Source organism: Leguminivora glycinivorella, chromosome 2 (genome assembly GCF_023078275.1).
Source record: "Leguminivora glycinivorella isolate SPB_JAAS2020 chromosome 2, LegGlyc_1.1, whole genome shotgun sequence".
Lineage (NCBI taxonomy): Eukaryota > Metazoa > Arthropoda > Insecta > Lepidoptera > Tortricidae > Leguminivora > Leguminivora glycinivorella.
In genome coordinates, this window is record NC_062972.1 from 11,108,546 (window position 1) to 11,126,302 (window position 17,757).

A 17,757-nucleotide genomic window follows, 5' to 3' on the forward strand; every position below is an offset into this window, starting at 1 on the left:
TGCGACGCATACGAAATCAAACCTTATCGATATGGAAGTAGACGATGCGATGAGACGTGACGGCGACGGTCGCGCGACCGTCGCCCACGCAAGACACGGCGTAAGTGTGCACAGTCTTAAAACATTCAGCGCCTCAGATTGCGGTAGGACACAATCTGATTCATCCAAACGCTCAAGGCCACGTCCACGGTTTATGTCCAATAGTTTGCACAATTCATGCAGTGTCATATTCATTATCTAGATCGCGGCAGTGGAGGGCGTTCGTCGCGTTTTTAGGTGATTATCTGATTATCGATGGATTATTGCATCGTTCTAAACTACCGCGCAGCAGCGCGAACTGAATTAAACTTGTGTTGGTTGCAATAAGACGTAGATTTGTTTAAAAATATGCACACCTGCATGCCGCGATGATCACATTTATTAATGTCATAACCGCCAATTGCTTGCATTTGAAATTGAACTTTAATTACTAAGAAATAACGTTGTTTTTGTAAAAAAATGAAAGTAGTTTTTACTACATTGCGAAGTTTTCGTTTGTCAACTAGACGCACACATTTGCAACTAAGCGATCGGGCACTTTTGAGTGTCGAATTTGTAGGTGACAGAGTGTATCTAGCCTCGCTCGTGGCGCCGAATGTACTTTCTAAAGTACATAATGGTTTCAATGGAATTTTAACTCTCATGTAAGCAAATAAAATATAATTTCTTTTGTTTCCAAAATTTTTCGAATAACTGAAATTGAATTCAATCTCAAGTACAATAAGAATCAAAATTCCCTAGCAAAAATTTTGTATGGTGGGCGCCACGAGGCTAGGGAAGTTTAAATCGATGTTATCACATCGATCTACTGAGGGGGGCGGTGCCTACAGCAGTTGTAGTTGTATGCATACCTAGCTCACGCACACAGACGCGTCCACTGGCGCCGCGCCGGTGTCCGCGTGCGCTCTCTGCAATGTCTCTGCAAATTCTATGCACAGCGCAGAATATGCAGAAACCACATGGTGGTCTGTGGCAGAAACTCAATAGACATTTTTAGGGTTTTTAAAATAAGTACCTAGGTACGTGAAGTAACATGGTAAATTAAAAATTATCATTAGATACTTATTTGCGGAGGTGTAAACAATTTCCTTCGTTTTGCCATATATCAATAATTACTTATCTATATTAAATTCATTAATCCGTATACATTACATTTTTACAATTAAGTGTATTAATTATACTTTTTATTGTACGGTCAGCTACATAAATATCTATACACCTGTATTCATTCAATTTTGAACCTTCTTCAGTAATAAGTTTCGATATGTAAAGAAATTGAAGGACGATACACAGGCGGGCGAAGACACCGCGCGCCGCTGCGGGCGGGGCGGGAGGGAGGAGGGGTGTCGATGGACGATGTCACGCGGGATTCGGGGGATCGACTTGAAGGTTTCACAATTTTTTAAATTTTAATACCTACTACCTAAAATTTTAAAAAGTGTGAAAATCTCGAAAACCAGGCGACTTTTACTAAACCTTAATGTCGATTTGCTGTAAGGTGGTGGTTAAAAGGTTGTCGGCTCACGTCTCTCGTTGTCGTACAATCTGACATTATTCAGCTACCTTTTATCGCTTGGCTTTAGTTCGCATATACAAGAGTACCTATAGGTACTACAAGGCCCAAGGCAAAATACAACAATAGATAATGTATTTACTGAATAATATTTATTTAATAATAAGTAATTTCCCGCTAGAAACTTGCGTTATACTATTCTGTATACTTTTTCAGCTACCATAACCAAATTTGGATTAGATTAAAAAAACCTTTAAGTAAAACTTAGAACCTTTCAGATTGTTTTACTCACCCTTTCTGATGTTTACCATACTTATCAATCAATCAATCAATCAAATATTTTATTTCTTAGAATGTGGTACATTGTAGGTTGGTAATACATTTTTGATCAGCACATCCTGCCACATACGGCATAGAAATATTAATGCATGCATGTCATAAAATCAAGTCACTTGCTTATATAAAAATTATTCTTTAAATATCATAATTATTAATTTTAAATAAAGTGTAATTATATTCAGGTTTCATAAAAAAAAAAAAAAAAATACATTTATAATTAGTTCATATTCATATTATTTACAATTAGGCGGCATCTAAGAACTCTTTAATGGAGTAAAAACGTTTTTCAATTAAATATGCAACCAATTGCTTTTTAAATTGATGAAATTGAAGGTTTCTTATTTCAGACGGTATTTTATTGAATATCCTGGGTGCCATTCCAAAGAAGCTATTTCGCATTAATGCTGTTTTCATGAGTGGAACATACAACTGACCCTCATATTGAGGACGTATAGGTAGCCTACGTTTCTGTGTTACATAAATAAACAAGTCAGGATTTCTTTTTACAAAGAGAGCCACTTCAAGTATGTATAATGAAGGTAATGTTAGAAGTCTTAATGATTTGAAAAGTGGATAACAACTCACTCTAAAATTAACCCCACAGATAGCTCTTATACATCTCTTTTGGGCCACAAAAGCGGCCTCTCGATCTACACTACACTTACTTACCCCGTTATTCATAAACGTACACTAAAGTTATCAAGCCGATAAATTTCGTTTGTCCCTTTCCGACGTATTGGTGTGATAGAAAGGGACAAACGAACTTTATCAGCTGGATACTTTAGTGTACGTTTATGAATAAGGGTGTTAAAATTTATAGCTACGAAATTTTACATAAAACACCTACTTTAAAATAAAATAAAAAATGTTGAATTTGGTTAACATTATAAAAGACCTCACGCAAGCTGTGCTAATTAGTTCGCGAATTCGTCGAGAGGTGGCGCTAAACACAATTATGCTCATTAGAGAACCTATACTTCTAGCCTAGCCCAGTCTTTAGAATTATGTGAGTAACGTAAAAGTTTTGTAGGTACGGAACCCTCGGTGGGCGAGTCCGACTCGCACTTGGCCGGTTTTTTTTTAAATCAACACACTCGGTCTGATTCTAAAATTAGTATACGTTTTTGATTGAGGACGTCAATTTTGATTTATACTAATTTATCCTATCTGTACCGTATCTAGAGCTAAAATTTGTCTTACCTATACATAACAGTTCGAATCAGACCGATAATTAGAAATTAAAATATGTAAAGCTGCACATTAGGCTACATTGGCGTCGTACCTACTATATTGTACCCATAATCTAAGTAAATATTTTTCTAAATATATAGAATGTACATTGTACATATTGAACCGTGTGTCGCAAACGCCCAATGTCACAGTTAAGTGAAACCTCAGGCCCCGTAGCCGAATGGCGTTTTTGCGGCGTTTCGCATCGCAGAAATGGCAAGTTTATGTCAGTACGAAAATGTCAATAAGAAATTTGGTTCACAAAATATGTTGTAAACGTGGAGTTCATTTAATCTGCAATACTCATAAATATGAATTGGGTTTAGGTTATGCTTGTTATGAATACGCCTGTGGCGCTCAATGCCTAAATGATCCGTGTGCATAAACCATTAAGGACTTTTCCTTGACGGAAAGTCTCAAATAATAGTTATTTGTTATACAAGGGGGCAAAGTTGTATTTTAACGCCGAGTGTGGAATTGAAAAACGGGCAAGTGAAAGGATTCTATAGTTGAACCACGAGCGAAGCGAGTGGTTCGAGAGTAGAATCCTGAACTTGCGAGTTTTTTAACACACGAGAAGTAAAATACATTTGCACCCGAGTGTAACACAAAACTTTTCCCCTCACTATAGCGAGGAAACTACAACGCAAAAAATGCGTTTATCACTGCTTCCAGTAGTTCCACAGGTGGTAAATCATCTTTATTACTAGATTCACCTACTTTTATCAATTTTAAAGCGGTTAGTTTGACTTTATTCAAGGTCAAATTACTTTACCCACTAGTGGATAAAATGCGTTTTTACCCGCTGGTATTAAAGGACAAAACACGTGTTTCCGAGCTAGTGAGGGGAAAACAAAGTTACTTGCTTTTAAAATAGCGAAAAGCAAACAGAATAAAGGGGAATGGGTAAACAGGTATATGAGTTATGTAAAGGATTTCATTGCGTTCTCCTTGTTCTGTAGGTGAGAGTGTATTTAATAGTTATCAACAATCAATTTCCACAAAATAAAAGGACATTCGTCGTCCACGTTCATTCTCCTTTGTTGTGTTGCCAGTGTCGGCTTATTACGAGTATTGTAATATTTTTTCAACTATTGCTTTATCTTTATTCTTCTCACAATTTATTCCCAAGTGTATTTTACGTCAAATCCATATCTGTTTTTGTAACCGAGGTTGCTATTGTATAATGTTATTGTATTATGTTTCTTTTATACAGTCAATTAAAATTTCGTTTCCTATATCCGGTTGTTTTCGTATTTTACCTCTAGCTATAGCACAGTATAATAAAGAGTACTATCGTACAGTATGGCCACTCCCGCTCTCCGCTGAAAGTGCCGCCCACCCCCTCTCGGTTACCTCACAGTTAACGCCGGTTAAAAACGTGAACAGTCGACCTGTCATATTTCACTCATACATAAGCACAGTGCGCGTTCACCTACACGAGCACTAGTAGTATTAAAATAATTATGACAAAAACGAAACGCCGCGCAAGTTAGTCTAGCTCTGTCGCGCCAATACGCACGAGCGATAGAGATAGATATCTACGAGCGTTTCGTTTTGTGAGCGTTTGTGCCATTCGGCTACGCACCCAGGCTTTACCGTTCACTGCAATTTTATTCTGTTTTCAAAACTTTACAAGTGTTTCTATTGACCTACAGTTTTGTGATTTGATTTTGCTTATAGCATATTTATTTATTTGAGGATCTGTGGAGTATGTGCCGACAACCTCCGATTGCCCAGGAAGTGGCTCTGCGGAAATGGAGATGGATCGGTCATACCCTTCGAAGAGGAGCTACCAACAGCGCCAGTATCGCGTTTGAGTGGCGGCCTCAAGGAGGAAAGAGGGCCCGCAAACACCCCGTACACACCTGGAGACGGAGCGTTGAGAACGAGCTGAGGGAATATGGACTGAGCTGGAACGAGGCCAAGGTGGTGGCTCAAGATAGAAAGGCGTGGAAGGATCTTGTGGAGGCCCTATGCACCTATGGGGTGCCTTAGGACATACAACAACAACAACAACAACATATTTATTTATTGCTACGCTTATATTAATACTGCATTTATGAGACTCGATACTCAGTTTGTGGTGAATAATATTTACCTACTTATGCAGAAGCATTGAACAGCTGACTGTGATAATAGGCTACTAGACTCGTATCGAATTTAGCACATCAAGTTATTGTTTTCTGTAGTATTTGACTTAAGAAATAAATATTTATAGCTTGCGGGCATTAAAAGTGCGCAATGACTGCGTATTTTTAATTAAAGATGTGTGTATGTTTTTTTTAATTATGGACTCCGAAAACGGTGTTGGGCAATGGAGTGACGTCACATAATTCAGATCAACTATGGAAATTAGAGGTCTGATCTGATCTCCATAGAAGCAACCTCTATTGTATTAAAATTCATAGTCGTTGAGTGTGTGACAATGTGAAATATTTTTTCTAAATATACTGACGTCATGTCATAGATATTCTATAGATTTAATAATGGCTGATGTTGTTTTTGCCTGATCACGTAAAAGTAAACTTTAAATAATTTTTTTGCTAGTTTTTAAGTCGTAATAAAATATGGTACTATTCTAGTGTGGAAAGTCGGTTTTAACCAAACAAGTATAGGTGCCCTTTACCTACGGACGAAGTTAGTGTTTTAAACCGCCATGGGTTGAATGGACACTTTTGAAACACTTCGTTTAAGAAATAGACAATACTTACCAGCGGTAGTAGGTACTAACTGTGCAGACTAGATACCTATTAGGGATGTACCGACTAGTCGCCGACTAGTCGGGAAAGCCGACTATCCGGCCACATTTGTAGTCGGCGATTAGTCGGCAAAAAAGGCCGATTAGTCGGCCCCTTATAAGTGATAAAAAAACAGGACAAAAATAAATTAACAGCCTTTATAGTTGTATTTTGTACCTATTGGTTATGCCTTTGTTAGTCAAAACAAGAAATATATGTGATCATTACAGAAATAAATGGCCCTCATTGAAATTCAAACCTAGGACTGTCAGTTTCATAGCCAGGATCAATACCCAATAAGCCAACCCGCTTGTTAAAAGAGAAAAGAACTTAGAACCTGTAAAAATAATGAAAATTGCCATTTAATGATTAAAAAATCTGGTGATTTTAGTCGAAAATTATGTTCTGGCCGACTAGCCGACTAGTCGGCCGACTAATCGGCCACCCAACCGCCGACTAGTCGGTAGTCGGCCTAGTCGGCCAAATCAATAGTCGGTACATCCCTAGTACCTATGCAAATTTCCGCACATTCAGTACCTAATAATAAAATAAACTAGGTACATAAAATAGTAAGTAAGTAAAAAAAAAGAAAAAATATTATTTTACCAGATTAATTACAATATTTATTTACCAAAATGAATCAATCAATTAACAGTAACGTTGTCAGTGACACCCACACTAGGCTGAGCCTGTATCGTGGAAGTCGTTAACATTTATATTATTTCCAAAGACATAGTTAGCGGCTTAAAAAATAAAAATTACAAAAAGCATGCTGACTTAGGACTAATGTACCTACACTTAAAGCTACAAAACAATAAATTTAGTAGATTGAGTACCTAATGCTAAAAAGAAAGAACATAAAATTGTCATTATTTTTATGAAAACTACCTATCTTCGATTTACTTTCTTATCTTTCTACTTTAGTTAAGTAAAAATATATATTAGAACTGATATTCTGACAAGCAAGACTAAAGCAAGTTATAAGTAATTAATAATACTTTAAACAAGTATTTGCGCAATGACACAGTTAAAAGAAATTCTAATGGTGAGAATATTTCCGGCGGATGCCTATCGAACCTGTGAATTTGTTACATTTTGTACTAAATTACGTAATTTATCTCCATAAATCGTCGTGGTTTTGTGAGAGACAAGTTCTAAGCTCTATTCGTACCTACGCACGCACAGTGATTTCGATACTTACGCAATTTGCTCGGGGCCCAAGGCGAAATCCATTCTTTGAGCCACTGGGTAAGTGACGTATTGTGGAGATTTAAACAAAAGCTTGTACATATTAAATGATTTTTTAGATTACAAATGACCTGAGCCTTGATATTTAATTTACTGATTGAGGTTTACTCGTATGGTTATTATTTTTGCATTTGGTGGAGCCGGAATTTGCAGCGTGCGAAAGTTACTTACATTATAATAAGTACTATACTATATAATAAGTAGTGACATCCAAATAATTAGATGGCTCAAGGGCAACATGTGTCGAGCGGTGTGCGCCACTTTCTCCCCAGTGACTGTAAACAGCTACTGTTCCAACTCGGGTCTTATGGGTGTTTCATTTCCACCCCCTGCGAGCATCTCACTCTGGACGGACGGCAAAGACAAGCCACAGAGGAGAGTCCTGTGGCCCTACACAGTGGTTACTCCAGCCGGCCAATGAAGGTAAGCCGAAGAGAGGTGCCTGACCGATTCTCAAGGGTATGGGACCCAAGGGCCAAGGGTCGCCACTTCCTATTCAGCTCGCCACAAACTGCCCTGGGGGTTGTTGTTATAAATTACAATCCTTGTATAAGAATAACATAAGTTTTAATAAATGGGATATTACTGATATAAATAATTTATACTAAACGCCCCTTACTAAAGTAAGTATTTATTATTGTTTGAATAAATGTAAATTAGCAACAACCGCACGGCAGGAATAGTTTACTTTAAGTTCTCGGGCAGAGTCTGAATGTTGATGGTCGAGCTGACTGTTGTCTAGATAAACAGATTGTGGAATAAGGGGTCATAATTATATTAATTACATCACACTTTTACAGGAGTGAACAACTTTGTATATAACATCACTTAAATTAACTTGCAATAAAAAATATAATAAATAACATATATTGAGGTGATCAATAAAGTGCTTGTAAATATGTACTACTTACTATTGTTTTTTTTTGGACCCATAAAAATACAATAAAAAAACATACAATGTAACATAAAGTTATTATACTGTACAAGTACATGAAAGCACTGGTAAATATTGAAATATTGCATTACAAGGGTATAATAATAGATAAATCACGTTAAGGTACATTCCGTTCTGTAAATACATTGATGTCCTTATTATGTCCGTATTTTCTACGTCCGACCGGCTACAAATTAAGAAGGCTAAATTGAGAAGGGCCGACAAAGGAATTTGCAATAGCTATTATTAAATTTAGGGAGGACGCGTATAATCGTGGAAGACGCAAAATAAAAGTTATTTTTTTTATTGAAAACACAAAACACAAAAATTGGGCATAGACCATGATAACGTTTCACAAAACTGCGGAGCATAAAATTACTGTTAAAGATTGTAGCAGCTGCACGTGTCTTGTCAATTTTCGATAAGTAATCATGTATCGTGAGAGGTAACCTGGAGTTTCTCATATAATTACCTACTAATTCCTTACGACTACAAACTGATTTAGAGCGATTGACACGTAGGTATTTTGTTTTAAAGACATTTTAGATTTTGTAAATATGGCGGGAAATATTTTATCACAATAACCACATAAGCTTTAAGAATGAAATTATTTAAAAAAATCTCCTTAAGTACCTTAAATTAACTTACGAATTTCGATATCTATCGACTCACTAATTTCCTATATTTTTCTTACAATTATTTGAAGTTTTAACCACCAAAATAACCACATAGGCTTCATAGACAATAATATTATGGAAAAAAAATCAATTGATAAGTAACTGACGAGCGTTTATGCGCCGTGCCGTGCAGCTGCAGTCGTGCGGCTTGAAACGGACTGGTATCTAAACAGTATTGTGTATGTATAAGGTCAGGTGAGATAAGACTAATAATCCAGTCTATTATCCCCGGGACAAGAGCAACACAGCTTGAGGAGTCCCTACAAGTGTTAGGGCCAGTTGCATCAACCAGATTTGACAGACACATCATCGTCACGCAGCAGACGACTATGGAACTTCTCATACAATAAAATTTAACGAACGCTTTTACGGTGACACACGGTTTGATGCAACCGGCCCTTAGTCTGGCCCCAGTTTGTCTTACACAATCTCACAATACATAAAACACCCAAATTTAAAAGCAGGGGTTCCAAAGGTCATTTTAACTAATTTATTCAGTAGCTGTGGTATGATATAGGTAGTAATTACTCACACCCATGTGCCTAATCATTTATTTAACATAGCATGTATGTATATCGTAGGTACACTTTAGATTAATTACTTTATGTTGAATTAATTAAAAAAGAACAGGCCAAAAGCTTAGGCCATGTTAGTGTTTTGTGCACGGTTCCGTAGTCACCCTCTGAGACAACAGGCTGACATGAACAGTGGCCTATTTCACCACAGTGACATAGACAGCACTGTGCCAGTGTGCCTATTTCTGGGTTAATAAGTAACATTATTCTCAAAGCATATAGTATAATACTCCTATCCATGTGATAATTACACAATTGTCACTGTGGTGAAACAGGCCACAGGATAGGAGTAACTGTCGTAATGGAACAATACTCTTAAGATGAGAGTACTATGTGATGTTTCTTCAAAACAAAAAACTCCATAACACTGAATATCAAGTACATATCATATCTAGATCTATTTCATGGTGGAATATTAACGTTTGAATCGATTGATAACGATATATTTACGGTCCGAAAGTACTTGAGTACTTTTCAAACAAAAGGGACGAGTGCTTTTGCAGAGCTTGTACTTCTTTTTATAAAGATGGGAAGATTTTTTTTTGAGTTGAGTAATTCAAATATGACTGAGCACTTATACTTTAGTTGAAAGTTTTTATTTAGTTTTACTTTCATGATTTATAAAAGTACTTAAAGGAGTCTCATGTTTTTAGGGTTCTCTGTCTCTAACTATTATTTCCAAATATTTTGAGGTAATTTATCAAAAAATACAGTTACAAAACCCATATTTCATTGAAAGGCCGATCTAGTTTATCAAACGATAATCCTATTTTTTCTTTTTTCTATTTTACTTATTTGTGTGTTGATTTATATATAATTATATATCCATGTGAGAGGGTTCTAGTATCAGACGGCCAAGTGAGGAACTTTTATATAAGTGGAACGCTGAAATAGTTTATTCACTTTACCCAGCTGGAAAGGGGAAATTTCATCCCCTTTAGTCCGTTTTCACATTATCCGATCCGATATCGGATGTCGGAAGGATTTCAATGGAAACAATCCAAGATGGCGCCTGTAATGTTCGGTCCTACATCCGATATCGGATTGGATAATGTGAAAACGCACTAGGTGACAATTTATGTTGCCAGTATAAAATATTCAAGCAATGAAAAGAATTTGACCAGTATATAATCGATAATACATGTTTTGTCGAATAAGTGCATACTATTTGTATGTACGAGTATATCATCGATAATTCATAATTATGTAGGAATATAATAATACCTTCACAGATTATGTGAAAAGAAGTACCTATGTATCTGTCACAAGTATGGTAGCAAAGCCAAATTATTTTCCCCTTCGGGCGTTAACACTTGAATCACTCACTATGTTCAGGTTTATATCATAGAACACCTCGCTACACTTCGATAATCCTGATCGATGCAAAGGACTGAATAAATAAATGTACGCAGTTCCCGTAAATATATCATTCTGCTTCCTTGGTCACAATCTACCTACACTATTTATGTACTAGCGTGTGTGATGGCTGCGGAAATGACAATTTTGACGTCAACCACGCTCTCTGTTGCAAAACTGGCGGATTAATTACGCGCCGTCACAACGAAATTAGAGACCTATTCTGTGAGCTTTGCCAGCACGCCTGGGGAAACGTAGTAAAGGAGCCCGTCATCACGGAAGGCGACTGCGGACTTCGAGGAGACCTTTGCTGCCGCGGCGTTTGGGATGCACAGAGGGAGGCGTTATTTGATATCCGTGTCGTAGACACTGACGCTCCCTCTTACATCTCACGTCCGGTAGCAACAATACTTCAATCCGCCGAAGAAGAAAAAAAAAACGAAAATATCTGCTCCCTTGTGAAAAACGACATGCAACATTTACGCCGCGTCTTGCGTGAGCGACGAACCCGCGACGGCGACGCGATGCGATGCGATGCGACGAAATCAAACCTTCTATCTCTATGGACTTGTCTTAGGTGGGCGACGGAACGCGACGGCGATGCGACGCGACGAACTAGCGATGAACATGCGAATGTTAAGCGACGCGATGCGACGCGATGCGACGCGATGCGATCAAACCGCTGTGTTCATATGGGAGTGTCTTGCGTAAGCGACGGCCCGCGACGGCCCGCGACGGCGATGCGACGCGATGCGATGGCGATGGGCGCGCGATCAAGCTATTTGATTTTTAGAAGCAAATTCAATACGTAGAGAGGTCGGACTAGAGAAATAACGATTGATTACTAGTCTCACATTTCATTCTTTATATTTTCTTATAATAAAAATTCAAAATATTCAAATTAACATAAGTTGACCAAAGGAGTAATGTGCCTAAAAAGTAAGGAAATTACAACTTTTGTAACTTGTATTGACAGCCTTTGATTATGTACACGGTGATACGAGATTGTCTGCGTAAAATATTAAAATTTAAGTGTGAACTGTGAACTAAAAATATGAAACACTAGTGCGATGACCTTACGATATATGTACTAGCACTTGACTTTGGTGAATAGGATTACAAAATTAACTAGTTATTACAACGGGCTCGTAGCCTAGCGGTTTCGACGTCTGGACGCCGCGCCAGCGGTGTGAGTTCGAACCTCGGCTGAGGCGTGCTTTTGCAGTTTTATTTTTGTTTCTTTTATTTTCTATTATTTGATTGTTTACTTTTTTCTTTCTGTAAGAATCTTCATTCTTATTTTTATTTTATTTTTAATAACTCCGGCTTTTATACTAACAAGGAAAGGTACCCATACAAAAAAATATATAATTAGACTACTCTTTAAGGGGCGTTCATTGTAATTCCTGCGATTCCTGCATTTATTGTAACTCTTAAATAATAATATTATCCTAAACCAGAACTTGTTGTTGCCATATAAAAAAAATACATATAAGACATATACCTTTGTGTCGATAGATATTTTTCAGTACAGATGGTGTTTTTTTTACGCACTAGTGCGAGAAGTGGTGCATTATATGCCAGGATTGCCAGGTCGAAACTTCGGAGGCTCATCTGTACTGAAAAACGTCGTACGATACACGTGCGAAAAGGAAATTCGTAACTCGTGTCGGGAGTGTTTTAATTTATCGCCACTCGTTTCGAACTTCCTTTTTTACGCACTTGTATCGTAATGTACTATTTTAAAGCACATAAAATTCGAATAAAATACACTGCTGACACGGGCCCGCTCACCAGGGTGGCTAGCCGAATGGCACAATCGCTCACGAAACGCTCACGAAACGAAGCGCTAGTAGATATCTATCTCTATCGCGCTTGCGTATTGGCGCGACAGAGCCAGCGGCGTATCGCTTTCGTTTGGCGTCGGAGAAATGCCATTCGGCTACGGGGCCAGTTCAGTCTGCGCCCAGCGCTCATAGACAGTGGACCTACGTTCGATAGTCCGGCGCACCATGCTCTCGTAAGCGTAAGCAGCTAGATAGTTCTGAGAAGTGCTGTATAGGTACTGCGACTAAACAAATCTTGATCCTGTTGGTGGCAAACAGGCATACGGTCCGCCTGATTTTTACACATGCAATTTTATCCAAGAAATTTTACTTGAAATCTGATGAGAGTTTGAATTATTATTATATTTCGGGACCAGGGGACCGATTTTTGAGTCTCACGCGTTCGAATTCAGAAAATTGTCACTGAAAATACTAAGCAATTCACTGTTTTCAACCGGTATTTTAGTGACAAATCCCATATGTGAAATTCAAAAACCGGCCCCCAGGATGAGGTTCTGGGTTTCATGGTGGAGTCAGGATATGGTCAACAAAACTGCTATTTTACTCATAATAACTCCACTATGTTTGGGCTTATTACATTTGGGCTGATGAGCAGCGTCGATCTCGATGATGTCCAAGGTCACATGATCGAGTCAGGAAATGAATAACAGAACTGCTATTCTACTTATCGTAACTCGACCATGTTTGATCTCATTAGCCGGGCCAATAACACATGTAATTTTTTGCACACAGCTCAGCTCTTTGAAACTGTTTATTTTAAGTTACTTACAATTAGTAGGTACCATATAATAATAATATATTCTTATCTCTTGTAAACTTTACAAAAAAGTTAACACATGAAACCAAAAGAATTGTTACTAGCAATTAAATTCAAAACTATCAAGATCATTCTTGCCTGTGTGTTGCGTTACCGGTGGCTCGCGTACCGAGCACCAACGCCATCTATCAATGGCTATTTCACGAAATTGATGAACGCTCTAAGGAATAAGGGCTCTTAGTGTAGTGGTTATGCCAGTCGACACTAGATGGCAGCATTAAAAAACACTGGGTTACACTGTATGACATTTTTTCATTTCAACATTAAGTAAATAGCATTCGTTATAAGTAAATAGTATACGTTAATTCGTCGCTCAGTTTTGCCGTGAAGGACGGACAAATAAATAGACACACACACACTTTCCCGTTTATAATATTAGTATGGATTAAAATAAACATTAAGTTAATAAAAACAAAATGCAGTATTATTGTGTGCTACTTAAAACTTTCCTTGTTAGTATAAAACCCGGAGTTCTTAAAAAAAATAAGAAAGTAGAATCTTAGAGAAAGAAATAAGCAGGTAAACAAAATCAAATAATCCATACTGATTAAACTGGAAAGTGTGTGTGTGTCTGTTTGTTTGTCCGTCTTTCAAGAGAAGCCGCGGGCAAAAGCTAGTAGAACATAAAAGAAAAAAAGTAAATAAAAATGCAAAAAGATTGCGTGAGCCGAGATTCGAACTCACGACACTCATGGCGCAAACGATTCCACCTAGAAGTCAAACCCGCTAGACCATTTGCACATTGTGAAAGACGGCGAATCTTGTGATTCTAATCACCAAAATGCTAGTGCCGACGTTTCGCGCGATGGATACGCGATGACCTTGAGCCATCGCCGTCGCATCGCGTCGCATCGCGTCGCGTCGCGTCGCGTCGCCCGTCGCTCACGCAAGACGGAGCGTTTACCCCCCTCGTAACATCCGTTGATGGTATCTTCGCACCTCAAATGTCTGCCTTTGTGAAACATCTGGGTGAAGCAATCGCCGAACGATGGGACAGATCCCTCAGCGTGGTTATGAGTTGGCTAAGATAAAAAATTACAATTTCAATAATCCGTGCTACAAGCATGTGTATCCGGGGTACGCGATACAAATTTAACACGTTCAAAAACTTCTTTGGCTTAAATGATGGCGCAGCCCTACCCAATCCTTCCTCCACTTCATAAATTTCCCTGTTTTGTTGATGCTTTGATACGTATTTGTAATATTTGTAACTATTATCTACTTTTCTATGTACTAGCTATCTACACCTGCACGGGAAGCATCACTTATCGCGCGACCATAATTGCCTGCCTTGAATTGGTTTTGTCATAGTGTTTTGTCTTTTTATACCCAATAAATCATTAATGCTTGAAAAATATAACTAACAATGACAGGGCCACATTGTTGCCTACTTAACAAACATTTTAGACGAATACGGAACTTAAATAAGTATCTCTAGCTATCCATTATATTAAACATAGTCCATAATCTGATGCTATTGAACGATATAATAACTTGATAAGGTATTAGGTAATTAAAATTACTGAACACCTACTAAAATGCATAATACATACTTATATTCTGTTATTATTATATTCATTTGTATATATGTACATGGTAAGATATACAAAATGTAGGTAATGGGCACTATATTCATCTGCCGCATCGCATATTACTAGCATTTTGTCCATGTCCTATTTACTAACTACAAATTATTGCAAAAAAGCGGATTTCTTATTTCGAACCAGGGTGGCTAGCCGAATGGCACAATCGCTCACGAAACGCTCACGAAACGAAGCGCTAGTAGATATCTATCTCTATCGCGCTTGCGTATTGGCGCGACAGAGCCAGCGGCGTATCGCTTTCGTTTGGCGTCGGAGAAATGCCATTCGGCTACGGGGCCTGGTTTTGTGTTGTTGAACGAGCTAAATTATTGAAGATAAATTAAAAAAAAAAACTTATAGCCAGGGTGCGTAGCCGAATGGCACAAACGCTCACGAAACGAAACGCTAGAAGATACCTATCTCTATCGCTCTTGCGTATTGGCGCGACAGAGCCAGACTAGCTTTCGCGGCGTTTCGTTTTCGTTTCGCGTCGGAGAAATGCCATTCGGCTACGGGGCCAGGGTGCGTAGCCGAATGGCACAAACGCTCACGAAACGCTCACGAAACGAAACGCTAGTAGATATCTATCTCTATCGCTCGTGCGAATTGGCGTGACAGAGCCAGGCTAACTGGCGCGGCGTTTCGTTTTCGTTTGGCGTCGGAGAAATGCCATTCGGCTACGACCAGAAATAGTATGGCTTTGTCAGGAGGGCGCTGTTATTCTGATTCTGATGTGGTGACAGTTCAGTTTAGTATGAAGAAAATAGTGCTAAGGAAATTCCGCAACATGGCGCGTAGCGTATTACTGGTCGGGCTTTAATTACCTCTATGTATTATTACTTCTACACATATTATACTTTATGCAAATGTAAGTACCTACTCTAGTACGTAATACGAGAGACCTGTAGATGGAACTCAAAAATAAAGTGTAATTTCTACGACTTTTTATCGTTGAATTAACGTAATAATTAACAAATTTGCACAGAATAATTGTAATATAGGCCGATTATATACGATCATTAGCAGATTCTATCCCGGTCATAAAAAAATTTCTCACCACGTGTTTTTGCGTTGTATTAAATAAAGCCTAACATAACATTGCCTATACGCCTGCTGGGCAAATAGACGAACAATAAGATATTATACTTTTTGTCAAAAATTGCGTGGATTTTATTTATTAAAATCGAGCAAACAGCGGGAAAAAATAGCATAATAGCATGATTTATACCTATATGACGATAGTTGATAGATAATAGTTGCGAATTGAAAACGAACGTATTGAAATTGAAAACGAACTTTATTGTTTATCACATGCGTAATATCGTGCTATACGCCTGCTGGGCAAATAGAGGGACAATACGATATTATACTCGTAATTATGTGAATGAAAATTAAACGTTAAATTCTAGTTATGCACAAATTATTTCAAATAAGTAGTTGGATATTTTGTAGTTAGTAATTTAGTTCTTGCCCAAATAGTTAATTAAACATGTTATTAAAAAATTATTGTATGTCTTTTCCATCTCGGAAACCATAGAGTATTCCGGACCTTTGAGAGGCGTGCGCGGAGCCGAAGATAACACGTAGAAGCCCTTTTGACCTTTAAGGGTTACAGCGAATAAAAACGAACATATTTTATGATTTAAGTAGTAAATATTGCCTGTGTTTACAATATTGCTGCATGCAGACTGAATGCATGGATTTATTTATTTTGTAACACCTTTTAACTGTGTTGTATGCAAATAAATTATTTGTATCTTTAATTCTTTGAATTTAACACATATGACATTTAGCGAGATAATTTTTAAGAAAAAAAACCGGCCAAGAGCGTGTCGGGCCACGCTCAGTGTAGGGTTCCGTAGTTTTCCGTATTTTTCTCAAAAACTACTGAACCTATCAAGTTCAAAACAATTTTCCTAGAAAGTCTTTATAGAGTTCTACTTTTGTGATTTTTTTCATATTTTTTAAACACATGGTTCAAAAGTTAGAGGGGGGGGACGCACTTTTTTTTCCTTTGGGAGCGATTATTTCCGAAAATATTAATATTATCAAAAAACAATCTTAGTAAACCCTTATTCATTTTTAAATACCTATCCAACAATATATCACACGTTGGGGTTGGAATGAAAAAAATATCAGCCCCCACTTTACATGTAGGGGGGGTACCCTAATAAAACATTTATTTCCATTTTTTATTTTTGCACTTTGTTGGCGTGATTGACATACATATTGGTACCAAATTTCAGCTTTCTAGTGCTAACGGTTACTGAGACTATCCGCGGACGGACGGACGGACGGACGGACGGACGGACGGACGGACGGACGGACGGACGGACGGACGGACAGACAGACATGGCGAAACTATAAGGGTTCCTAGTTGACTACGGAACCCTAAAAAACCGCCTTCCAAATTCAATTCAATTCAATTCAAAACCTTTAATGTCATAAACAACACATGTCAAAAATACAAAAACAATAATACAATAAATAAGGAATTTAAATAATCTTAAACAACTTAGTCAAAAAATAATGATAAATTTAAATACTAACCATAATTATATAAAAAAAACACAAGAAATTAAAACAAAATGTCAAAGGAAGAAAACACACATTCATCATTTTAAATTAAACTTACTATAGAATTCACGGACCGTAAAAAATGCCTTGTCAATTAAGAAGTCCTTCAGCTTTTTAACAAACAACTCATAAGAAGCCGCCTCTTTAATGTCACGGCTCAAACTATTATATATTTTGATACCCACCACTTCCAATGAGTTTGATGATTTCGCGAGCCTGACTAATACAGATTTAATATCACGATCAGTCTTTCTCTGGTCAGGTCGACGTAGGACATATTC